The sequence below is a fragment of the Polypterus senegalus genome, chromosome 17, assembly GCF_016835505.1.
Source record: "Polypterus senegalus isolate Bchr_013 chromosome 17, ASM1683550v1, whole genome shotgun sequence".
Lineage (NCBI taxonomy): Eukaryota > Metazoa > Chordata > Cladistia > Polypteriformes > Polypteridae > Polypterus > Polypterus senegalus.
The window spans coordinates 13,574,143-13,586,452 of NC_053170.1; the positions used below are offsets into that span (position 1 = coordinate 13,574,143).

The 12,310-nt window shown below is 40.9% G+C and overlaps 1 protein-coding gene across 1 annotated transcript in view; it reads left to right on the forward strand.

Annotated features, from left to right (window-relative positions):
* ttll6 (tubulin tyrosine ligase-like family, member 6) overlaps positions 1–12,310 on the forward strand; it is a 93,180-nt gene that overhangs the window by 4,510 nt on the left and 76,360 nt on the right. The window contains exon 2 of the mRNA XM_039740303.1: positions 8,302–8,448. The gene's annotated coding sequence lies outside the window, so the exon portion shown is untranslated. The remainder of the gene's footprint in view (positions 1–8,301; positions 8,449–12,310) is intronic.

The window sequence follows — 12,310 nt, forward strand, 5'->3', positions numbered from 1 at the left end:
GGCGTGAAACATTCTTTCAGTAATTTAGTACTTAAAGGGTGACGTGTATCAGAAACAATATGTCCAAAGTAAATGAGACAGACAGCGAATCAGCAAATCATCCAAACCTGCATTTTTCTGAAGTTCACATCTGTGAAGAAATGAGTAGCCTCCCAATTACAGAGGGGACTGTAGATGAGGTTCTTAGTGATTCAGAAACTGTAGAGGGAGAAACGCTGCTTAGGTTAAACAGGCTAAAATCGAACAAATCACCATTACCAGATAACATTTATCTTAGAATGCTTAGTGAGTGCATAAATAAGCCATTGACACTCATTTCTCAAAAATTGCTGCACACCTGGGCAAATTCATAAAGTCTACAAGCTAATACATTTTAACTAACTATATAAAAAAAATATTCAGGCTAATCTACGTTACTAAAGGCCAGTAAGCTTAACGTGCATCTTGTAAACTGATGAAAGCAATTATTAAGAAAGAGATCAAGCATCACATTGCAAGAAAACAAGTGGACTGGTAAACATTCAACATGGATTAAGGAGTGGAGATCATGAGGAACGAGCATAAGCATACAAGCAGTGAGGTGCATAAAATATTATTTATTTCTTTTCCCAAAATGCTGTTGATAAGGTGCCACATGACAGATTAATCAATAAACTAGTGGGAATTCAAGGCCTATTGTGCAGATGGGTTCAAAATGGTGTAACCTTCCAAGAACAACGTAATGCAATGAGGTGAACTTTTTCTGAATTAGGTGATGATATTGTTGTGTTCCTTCCAACTCCAACAAATAATAACTACAGAGGCACAGGTAATTCAACGTGCTCTTTACTCAATTTCGGATGTGTGTGTGCAACACTTCCTTTTTCCCACAAGGCTAAGCACACAACATTTCTTTATGTAAATTAAGTTATTAACATTGCTAAATAACAAAGGCAAGATACATAACAGATATGGCGTCCCTCAGGAGTCAGTGCTGGAGCTTTGACAATATTCATCAATGATCTGGATAGGAGTGTAATTGATGATACAAAACTAGGTGGAATGGCAGGTAATCTACTGTATAATCTTTTGAATCATTACAGAGGAACAGAAGAGAATGCAGGCATTGATAAATCTGTGACAGATTCAATTTAATAAAAATAAATGTAGGATTTTAACAGTAGGAAGTAAAGGTGCTGCGGTGGGTTGGCACCCTGCTCAGGACTGGTTCCTGCCTTGTGCCCTGTGTTGGCTGGGGTTGGCTCCGGCAGACCCCCGTGACCCTGTATTCGGATTCAGCGGGTTAGAAAATGGATGGATGGATGAAGTAAAGGTGTCAGACCTGAATATATACATGTGGCGTTTTCAGCTTGCAACTATAACTTATGATAAAAGTCCCAGGAGTTTTAGTGGATTCATAATGTAATGAACTTTCAAACTTCAGAAGTTTGTTATGGCTGGAGTAGTACTAGGGTGTTGTACCGTGTTAGCCATTATGAATGTCGAGAAGAGCCAAGCAAAATGACACCTTTTATTGGCTAACTATAAAGATTACAATATGCAAGCTTTCGAGGCAACTCGGGCCCCTTCTTCAGGCAAGATGTAATCACTGATTACATTATGGCTGGAGTTAATTTTTCTGTGAGTGGATTGTGACAGGGGTTTTGAATATCAGTCATAATTTCTGTTTGGGAGTTTCACACAGTTCTTACTTCTGGATAAAAATATATTTCTGTATTATTATTATTATTTTCTTTTAACATTATCATGATGCCATCTTTTGATTATGGGTGCCACCTTTTTCAGAGTCCCAAGACTTAATCTTTCAGGTTGTTAGGAGGTGCATTCCTGGAAATTGTGTTGTGTGACATCACATCATGAATATGACAATTTATATACTAGCATGATGGGCCCACTTAATCAAAGGTTGGTATAAATAATAGCTAAGAGGCTAGATAGATATAAATGACACAATATTAAAAGGCACAATATAACATAGATAGATAGATAGATAGATAGATAGATAGATAGATAGATAGATAGATAGATAGATAGATAGATAGATAGATAGATAGATAGATAGATAGATAGATAGGGGGAGCTCTCGCTCCCTTGAACCCCTGTCCACGACTCCAGATACCAGGTAAAAGTCCTCAAATTGACTTTACAAACCACCCTCTCCTCCACAATACTCATAGAATAACAATAACTACAATAATAAACACAATAATACAATCCTCCACTCCCAGGCGCATTGCCACCATTCCACCCAGCTCAGCTCACCGTCTGGGAGCTCCCACAGTCCTTTTATATCTCCTGACCCGGAAGTGTTCCTAATCCCCAGTCCGTGTGACTGTCAGGTACAGTACAAGTTCTTTTCTTCACCCCGGAAGCACGTCATTCCTCTTGTCCACGTGTGCTTCCGGGGCATAGGGAAAATATCCATTGCTCCTCCCTGCAGCCTCCCCTAGTGGCCCCCATGGCATCCAGCAGGGCTGTGCATAAAAAACTCCATTGTCCATGATGCCCTGCTGGCCTTCTGGGGACCTCCATGCTGCAAGGAGGGCTCCACCTGGCGGCTTGGGGGTATTGGCCAGGATAAACGGCCGGCCATCCTATCCTCCACAATAGATAGATAGATGCTAACATATTTTATGTCTGTCTACAAAAAAAACTAAATGCTTTTATGACTTTAAAATTATTGTTATATTTACTTTTCTAAAAATCTGTGCACAATTTTTGAGACATCCTGTATATAATGTATATATCTGTATATGTACATATAATGCATGTATTGTAGGTGCCAAGGTGGATGGACAGGCACCCTGCTTGAGAGACCATAGTGGATGCAAAGGGGGAGATTTTCTATCTGGAACTCTTCCTCCCCCAATATAATAGATAGATAGATAGATAGATAGATAGATAGATAGATAGATAGATAGATAGATAGATAGATAGATGTGAAAGGCACTATAGATAGATAGATAGATAGATAGATAGATAGATAGATAGATAGATAGATAGATAGATAGATAGATAGATAGATAGATAGAAATAAATGAAGGGCACTATATAATAGATAGATAGATAGATAGATAGATAGATAGATAGATAGATAGATAGATAGATAGAAATAAATGAAGGGCACTATATAATAGATAGATAGATAGATAGATAGATAGATAGATAGATAGATAGATAGATAGATAGATATTTGCTCCTAAGGGGAAGTTTGACTTTTTATGGTACTACAATTCTTGTTTAGTATTTTGGTTCTGTCGACACTTTTTTGGTTACAATTTTTTTCTGGCTTGGATTTGTGTTTGATCTTCCCATCCATTTAAAAATTCTCACTACTCAGATTTCTGGCAGGGTATCTACATCCAAATATTATGCAGAAGGTATTAATAAAGCTAATAGGATGTGTAGAGCACAAACTAGGGGAAATTATGCTTGAATGACGTGTGTAGTTTTGGTCTTGATTTTATAAAAATGACACAGCAGTGATAGAGAAAGAGAAGAGAAGAGCAACTCCGCTGGTCAGTGTAATGAGCTATGAGAAGAGTCCGAGCAAGTTGAACTTTTTCAGTTTAAGCAAATAGAGATTAAGAGGGGACATGACTGAAGTTTCTAAAATATTTGAAAGGGATTTGTACAGTGAATCCCAGGTTTTACTTTTAAGTTTTCAAGGAAGACACAGATGGAAACTTGTCAAGGGTAAATGTTGCACAAATGTTAGAAAGGTTTTATTCACACAGAGAGCAATAAACACATGGAATAAAATACCAATTAGTGTGGCACTTTAGTGTATATAAAAGACTTGACTTGATTGATTTTTTTATGAAGTTCATTAAACACAAAAGTATGAATTAGCTTAAGCTGTCTTTAATTCAGGATGTTTATATAAGAAAGGTAATGATTTACTTAATGAGGTAGATATCCAAAATAAGCAAAAATAGTTACAAAAAAATATTTGAAATGTTAAAATGTGTGTTCCAGTTTAAATGTTGAGAAAAGCCAAGCCAGTAAAAGATGTCATTTTGCTTGGCTTTTCTCTACAGTCATAATGGCAATGGTAATCCCTAAAGGGACTCTGCTCTGTTGGGCCCTTGAGCGAGGTCCTTAACCTGAAATCGCTGAGTGCTTTGAGTAGTGAGAAAAGCGCTATATAAATGCAAAGAATTATTATTAATAATTAGTGCTTTTCAAGCCTAGAGGGCCAAAGGTAGGGAGGAACCCCCAAAACGTGTATAACTTTTCTTGTACTGGTGAGTCAGGAGGCACTGGACATAAAAAAAAACGGGGGAATGCAGCCTGACTTTGTGGAGGGCTGCAGTGGCTACTGGCTTTATTCCTTGGAATTACCAGATAATCGTGTCTTCCGTCAGGCGTCTTCTTGTTTCCCTGTTTCCAGACTCAGTTAAGCTGACTTGATAGTAATGTGAGATCAGGCCCTTTGAGGACAGCAGTATTTGCTTGTTTTATTATTATTATTTTTTTACATTAGCTGTTCTCTTTTAACAAGGGAGTTGATTGAACTTGATTCATTAGTTCTAAATTTCGAGGTATGTTTTGATAATGTGAATGTAAAACTAAAGATTGCGATGGTAGAAAAATGGCTTAAGAAATGAACGAGGTAATGAGTACTGTTGATCGCTGAAACTTCCTGAATCTGCTGAGTTCACCAGTGACTTTGTTTGCCAATTTTTTTCCTGCGAATTTATCGTTCAGCCCGCTTAGGTGAATTTTTTCTAAGCTGTTCATGATGCTATGTGGCAGATTTCCGTAGCGCATGAGCAGAGTTTTCACGCATGCGTACTGTAACCATACTCAGCCTCGCACTTTGTGGAGCTGGCCGATCTGCTTTAAGCTTGCGTTAACATTCAATTTATATGCACGTACGTAATGCCGCTACTTGATCAGTACGTACTTACGCCATATTTGCAACCCGGTATGTTTAAAAAAAGAAAAGAAAAACGTGTTTTCATTTTTGAAGGGTGCATTAGAATATTATGAAATACTTCGCTGTTCTGCAGGGTTTCATTATATGTTGTGTTTTCACTGCTATGCTCCTCGCTATGAAGCGAAAATTGGATAGTGATAGGGACAACCCACCGAGTATATAATACTGACATTTTACATCACAGGCTCTTCAGGCGTTAGCTAGTTGTAGTGGTCGGAACTTGTAAGATGTAGAAAGAGAGAAAAGACATGGAATAAAATTTTATATCAAGGAGACACGGTGGCGCAGTGGTGAGCACTGCTGCCTCACAGCTCATCACATTTTCAACCACAATAATCGGTCCAGCATAGATGGCAGATGTTTCCGTCGCCCACAGGAACACTTAAAGAACCATTGTATCATTATAATCCACTCAAAAATACTTCTCTATTGACTATTGAATGCATTTCGACAACTTCACTTAAATGCCCGAATATCTTCATGTTTTCACTAAACTCGAGGAGAAGTAAATTCAGTAGAGTTTGTTCATCTCTAGCAATGAATAACTGAAAGGAACAACATTAAGGCATAGTAAAGGGAAATCCAAAAATAAAGAACTGAAGTATATAAACTAGCTACTAGTTACTAAGGTAAAAAAAAAAGAAACAGTAAGAAAAATCGTGTGAAACCACAAAGCAAAACATTCAAAATCTGTCTAAAACCCTTTCCATAACTAAGTGACTAGTAACTGAGTTGATTTCAATGAAAATAATTCAGAACTTGAACACCTAACTTACTGTGCCGCACTACTAACTTTCTTGCAGCAGTGTCAGCGTCAAAAGATGATTACTAGCAACGGGTGTTGCCACCACAAAGCATTTGACTGCAGCCATGGAGAACAATTCAAAATAGTGACACTTCAAAAATGAGAAAAAGAAAATAACATGGGCACTCAAGTTATTATCTGACATGCTTAGTGCTGAATAGGGTTGCGGGGGTCTGCTGGAGCCTATCCTGTCATCCCTGATGGAGGATCTCTGGAATCATGGGAAAGAGAGGTCCTTTCATTGGATTGGCTGGCCCAGCACTGTTCCAGCTGTGGAATGGCCAAATGGGGGAGGCAGCTTGACGGATGAGGATTCCAGGATTATAAACAAATCCAAATCATATTATGTGATGTCATCCATTGTTAAATTCTGCTATGTACTTTTATACTGTATTGAGGATTTGTTCTGTTCTGTGTATTGTACTGTATTGTATTGACCCCCTTCTTTTGACACCCACTGCACGCTCAACCTACCTGGAAAGGGGTCTCTCTTTGAACTGCCTTTCCTGAGGTTTCTTCCATTTTTTCCCTACTGGGTTTTTTTTGGGAGTTTTCCTTGTCTTCTTAGAGAGTCAAAGCTGGGGGACTGTCAAGAGGCAGGGCCTGTTAAAGCCCATTGAGGCACTCCTTGTGTGATTTTAGGCTATACAAAAATAAATTGTATTGTATTGTATCCTAGTAAGCATAGGGCACAAGGTAGGAACAAATCCTGGACATGACGCCAGTCCATCGCAGGTTATGATGTCAAAATCGAAATGTTATTTATCAAACAACGGTGAGAAATATACTAAGAGATTTGACAAAACTTGTCTAAAATGGATACAAAAACACACTAACTCAGGTTTATGGTAATGAATTTTCAGTCATCCTCCTCTTCATTTTTTGAACCTTCTTATTCCTATTCTGAGTAACATGAAGTTAACTTCTTCCTATAATGCTGTAATGGGATGACTGCATTTGAGAGATGAGCAGCAGGGTGACACAGAAGACCCGATCCCCTTCTAGAAAACAAAGTGCCAGCAAACTGTGCCACCCATGTGCCTGTCTGCATTTAGAAGACACAAACTGTGTCACCCAGGTGGCTGTCTGCATTTAGAAGACACAAACTGTGTCACCCAGGTGGCTGTCTGCATTTAGAAGACACAAACTGTGTCACCCAGGTGGCTGTCTGCATTTAGAAGACACAAACTGTGCCACCCATGGGGGCTGTCTGCATTTAGAAGACACAAACTGTGTCACCCAGGGGGGCTGTCTGCATTTAGATGACACAAACTGTGTCACCCATGTGGCTGTCTGCATTTAGAAGACACAAACTGTGTCACCCATGTGGCTGTCTGCATTTAGATGACACAAACTGTGCCACCCAGGTGGCTGTCTGCATTTAGAAGACACAAACTGTGTCACCCATGTGGCTGTCTGCATTTAGAAGACACAAACTGTGTCACCCATGTGGCTGTCTGCATTTAGAAGACACAAACTGTGTCACCCATGTGGCTGTCTGCATTTAGAAGACACAAACTGTGTCACCCATGGGGGCTGTCTGCATTTAGAAGACACAAACTGTGCCACCCATGTGGCTCTCTGCATTTAGAAGACACAAACTGTGCCACCCATGGGGGCTGTCTGCATTTAGAAGACACAAACTGTGTCACCCATGGGGGCTGTCTGCATTTAGAAGACACAAACTGTGTCACCCAGGTGGCTGTCTGCATTTAGAAGACACAAACTGTGTCACCCATGTGGCTGTCTGCATTTAGAAGACACAAGCTGTGTCACCCATGTGGCTGTCTGCATTTAGAAGACACAAACTGTGTCACCCATGTGGCTGTCTGCATTTAGAAGACACAAACTGTGTCACCCATGTGGCTCTCTGCATTTAGAAGACACAAACTGTGCCACGCATGTGGCTGTCTGCATTTAGAAGACACAAACTGTGCCACCCATCGGGGCTGTCTGCATTTAGAAGACACAAACTGTGTCACCCAGGTGGCTGTCTGCATTTAGAAGACACAAACTGTGTCACCCATGTGGCTGTCTGCATTTAGAAGACACAAGCTGTGTCACCCATGGGGGCTGTCTGCATTTAGAAGACACAAACTGTGTCACCAATGGGGCTGTCTGCATTTAGAAGACACAAACTGTGTCACCCATGGGGGCTGTCTGCATTTAGATGACACAAACTGTGTCACCCATGTGGCTGTCTGCATTTAGAAGACACAAACTGTGCCACCCATGGGGGCTGTCTGCATTTTTCACACAGATTGGTGGAGTCAAAGCATTTGGCGAAAATGGGTGCCAAAATAACACACCCGCCTTTTTAAATGAAAGCAGGGCGGTAGAGAAGTGAATGGCGTCTGAAAGTTGTCTGCTGCCGTCTGTGTCGAGTTTCCAAGCTTTTGCGCAGTATCAGGTTTTGCTGCTGTAGATGACTAAGTTTCATTCTCTTGGTGAAAGTAACCCGATCGCTGTCTTGTTTGCTAACATGAGCTGTAAATCTTGATCCGCTCCATGGGTTATACTGCTGGCTTTAACAAGCTTCCTTTTTTTATTTTAGGTATCATTAACTCCCATGGTGGACATGTGGAGAATGTTGCTTTGGGGTCTGCCGGCCGGCAAACTCCTGAGGGGACAGAGAACTTCAGTATAGAAACAGACTGCAGACCACCAGCTATTTGCACTTACCAGACCATCTGAGACCAAAGTGAGGATTTTTCTTGTCTCCTTGTATGCTACTGTTCTCCATCACTTTGTCTGTTTTGCATCTCCCCATTTTCCACTTATCTTGCATGGGTTCTACTTGTGGTTCATATTTAAACTGAGTGTCAGCATGTCCTATGTTTGACTGGCACACTATTCAGGGTCTGCTGAGACAGGGCCTGGCCCCATGGCTCTGATCCTCTGATTTGGCTGCTTCAGGAATGGATGGATTTATTTTTTATTTAGTGGATCTGACAGGTCCTTGTTGTGCCCATTTTTCTTTGATATTCATCTTTCTATCTTCCCGTCTCCTAATTCTTGAAGCTTTCCTTGACACCACAAGATGCCTGTTTCCTTATTTCTGGCATGATCATAAATGACCTGCCAAGACCAAGCAGTAACATTTTCTCATGTAGACTTGATTCCATTCATTGACCGCAAATGTGTTCCCATCTAACTAACATAAGGCCTGCAAAATGACAAAACAAACAATGAAATGTACTCCTTCATACATCTAAAGTAATGATAGCTACACAAAACACAATTCGATTGTTATTTTTGACAGCATGGTATTGTAAAATACTATTTAAGAACATTATATACATTTACTTATTTGTTCTTTATTTTGCCTTATACAATTTCTTGCATTAGGAATGTGTTATTTTTCTCATACCCCTTGGGGTGAGAGAACAGGGTCAGCCATTGTACAGCACCCCTGGAGCAATTACAGGTTAAGGGTCTTGCTCTAAGGGCCCAGAGTAGGATCTCTTTTGGCAGTGACGGGGATTCAAACTGGCAACCTTCTGGATACCAGGGCAGATCCTTACCCTCAGAGCCACCACTCCGCCCCAAACCTCTGAGATACAACTAATTACATTTCTTTTGGTTTTCCAATTGGAGCACAGGCATGTCATGTGACTTCCTTATGGTCACATTGTTCCTGAAGCAGGATTTGAACCCCAAGCTCTGGGTGTGAAGTCCAAAGCCTTAACCACTACACCACACTGTATCTTATGTATTTGTGGCCACTAGGAGGCACAGCAGAGCACCAGATCTTTGACACCACCACAGACCTGTCAAGTCCCAGGTTCAAAAAACCTTTTATTCGTATCAATACTTTAAAACAGGCTTTTCTCCTCAATAACAATTCACTTTTGTTTCACACTTTTCCTTCGCCTCTACTCCTCCCCAGCGAGCTTTGTCCTTTCTCCATAACCAATTCTGATTCTTAGAGGAAGGTGAGGCAGCTCCTGTTATGCTGAAATTGAAAGTCTTTCTGGTGCCATGGCAGAGCACAGTGGAAGCACTTCTGGGTGAGGCAGAAGCGCCATCCAAATAGGGACATTTAGTCTCAAGATGTGTCCAGCTGCAGACCTCCACAGTTCTGCGATTTGGGGACTCTGCTAAACAGCCAATTGAATTACACGTTTTTGACACTTGGTTTACTCTGCAGTCGTCGTTATTTGAGTCAGGTAACCCACCCACAACCCTAATCTTAACCATAGTGCAACCGGGCGTATAACATAACATCACATGACAAGCTCCTCAGTTTTGTGTTCTGTTCTCTATTGAAACTATACGTCTCAAAAAAATTATAGTAAAGTTTGCATTAGCGCAAACAAATGGAAAATATTAGCTGGGGAAATAATGGAACAGCGAAAACAGATCGAATAGTGTTTGAGGATGTCTGGGGGAGAAGAGAAACAAGGCATTGAGACAAAAGGACAGCAGCTGTACAGGCTTATAAACATTACAAGCGCCTCATGATATGCAGATCACGCGGCACTGCAGCAGCAAGCCAGCAGCTGATCGAGCAAAGAGGAGTTAAAAAAAAAGACTATTTGTTTTCCATTGTATCATCGTTTAAGAGGGGTTTCGAATATACGACCGTGTCTCCTTCTGGGGTGCGTTCAGCCCCCCACTAACCACACCCGGGTCTGGAAAAAGTCCGAGTAGATGACAAAGTAGAACTTTGTAAAGAATTCAAAACCGTTGGCGCGATATACATGCAGAGCAGGTTAGAGATAATGGAAGTAGGAAAATTTGAAAGTCTCAAAAAAATTATAGTAAAGATTGCATTGGTACGAACAAATGGAAAATATTACTCGGTTAAATAACGGAACAGCGAAAAAAGATTGAATAGTGTTTGAGGATGTCTGGGGGAGAAGAGAGTCAAGGCAGTGAGACAAAAGGACAGCAGCTGTACAGGCTTTTAAACAATGGAAGCATCACACGAGATGAAGATCACGCGACACAGCAGCAGCAGCAGCAAGCCAGCAGCTGATCGAGCAAAGAGGAGGTAAAAAAAAGACTATTTGTTTTCCATTGTATCATTGTTTAAGAGGGGTTTCGAATATACGACCGCGTCTCCTTCGGGTGCGTTCAGCCCCCCACTAACCACTCCCGGGGCTGGAAAAAGTCAGAGTAGATGACAAAGTAGAACTTCGTAAAGAATTCAAAACCGTTGGCGCGATACACATGCAGAGCAGGTTAGAGATAATGGAAGTAGGAAAATTTGAAAGTCACAAAAAAATGATAGTAAAGATTGCATTAGTACAAACAAATGGAAAATATTACTCGGTTAAATAACGGAACAGCGAAAAAAGATTGAATAGTGTTTGAGGATGTCTGGGGGAGAAGAGAGTCAAGGCAGTGAGACAAAAGGACAGCAGCTGTACAGGCTTTTAAACAATGGAAGCATCACACGAGATGAAGATCACGCGACACAGCAGCAGCAGCAGCAAGCCAGCAGCTGATCGAGCAAAGAGGAGGTAAAAAAAAGACTATTTGTTTTCCATTGTATCATTGTTTAAGAGGGGTTTCGAATATACGACCGCGTCTCCTTCGGGTGCGTTCAGCCCCCCACTAACCACTCCCGGGGCTGGAAAAAGTCAGAGTAGATGACAAAGTAGAACTTCGTAAAGAATTCAAAACCGTTGGCGCGATACACATGCAGAGCAGGTTAGAGATAATGGAAGTAGGAAAATTTGAAAGTCACAAAAAAATGATAGTAAAGATTGCATTAGTACAAACAAATGGAAAATATTACTCGGTTAAATAACGGAACAGCGAAAAAAGATTGAATAGTGTTTGAGGATGTCTGGGGGAGAAGAGAGTCAAGACAGTGAGACAAAAGGACAGCAGCTGTACAGGCTTTTAAACATTCGAAGCATCACACGAGATGAAGATCACGCGACACAGCAGCAGCAGCAGCAATCCAGCAGCTGATCGAGCAAAGAGGAGGTAAAAAAAAGTATTTGTTTCCCATTGTATCATCATGTAAGAGGGGTTTTAGAGGGGCGACCGCGTCTCCTTGGGGTGCGTTCAGCCCCCCCTCTTTGAAAGTCTAAAAACAATGAAAGTAAAGACCGCATTAGTGCAAACAAACGGAAATATTACTCGGGGAAGGTTTTGGAGGAGCAGCCACATCTCCTAGGGGTGCATTCAGCCCCTCTCTTCACAACGGTGCCTAGCGCAGGCGGTTTAGGGGTTGGCGAGCGAAGTGACGAGGGGGCAGAGTCCCCTAGTTTATTAAAATAAAGAAACACTATTTTATATAACAAAACATAAATCGGTTTACCTGATGTGCTATGACAGCTATGGTTTCAGATGTCAAGATAAATATAAGCTAACTTTCAACAGGTAACCTTAAATTACCAGATATGCAATGGCAGACTGCATATAGAGTGGTCAACTAACCTAAGACATATGTCTTTGTGATACGGAAAGGAAACGGAAGTGTCCTAAGGAAAGCCCCCAAAAACACAATGAAAAAAAGTAAAAAAAAAAATAATAAAAAATGTGAACTAAACACGGATAGCTGACTGAAAGAAACCCCAAGTAAGACACAACAAGGGGGCACCTTG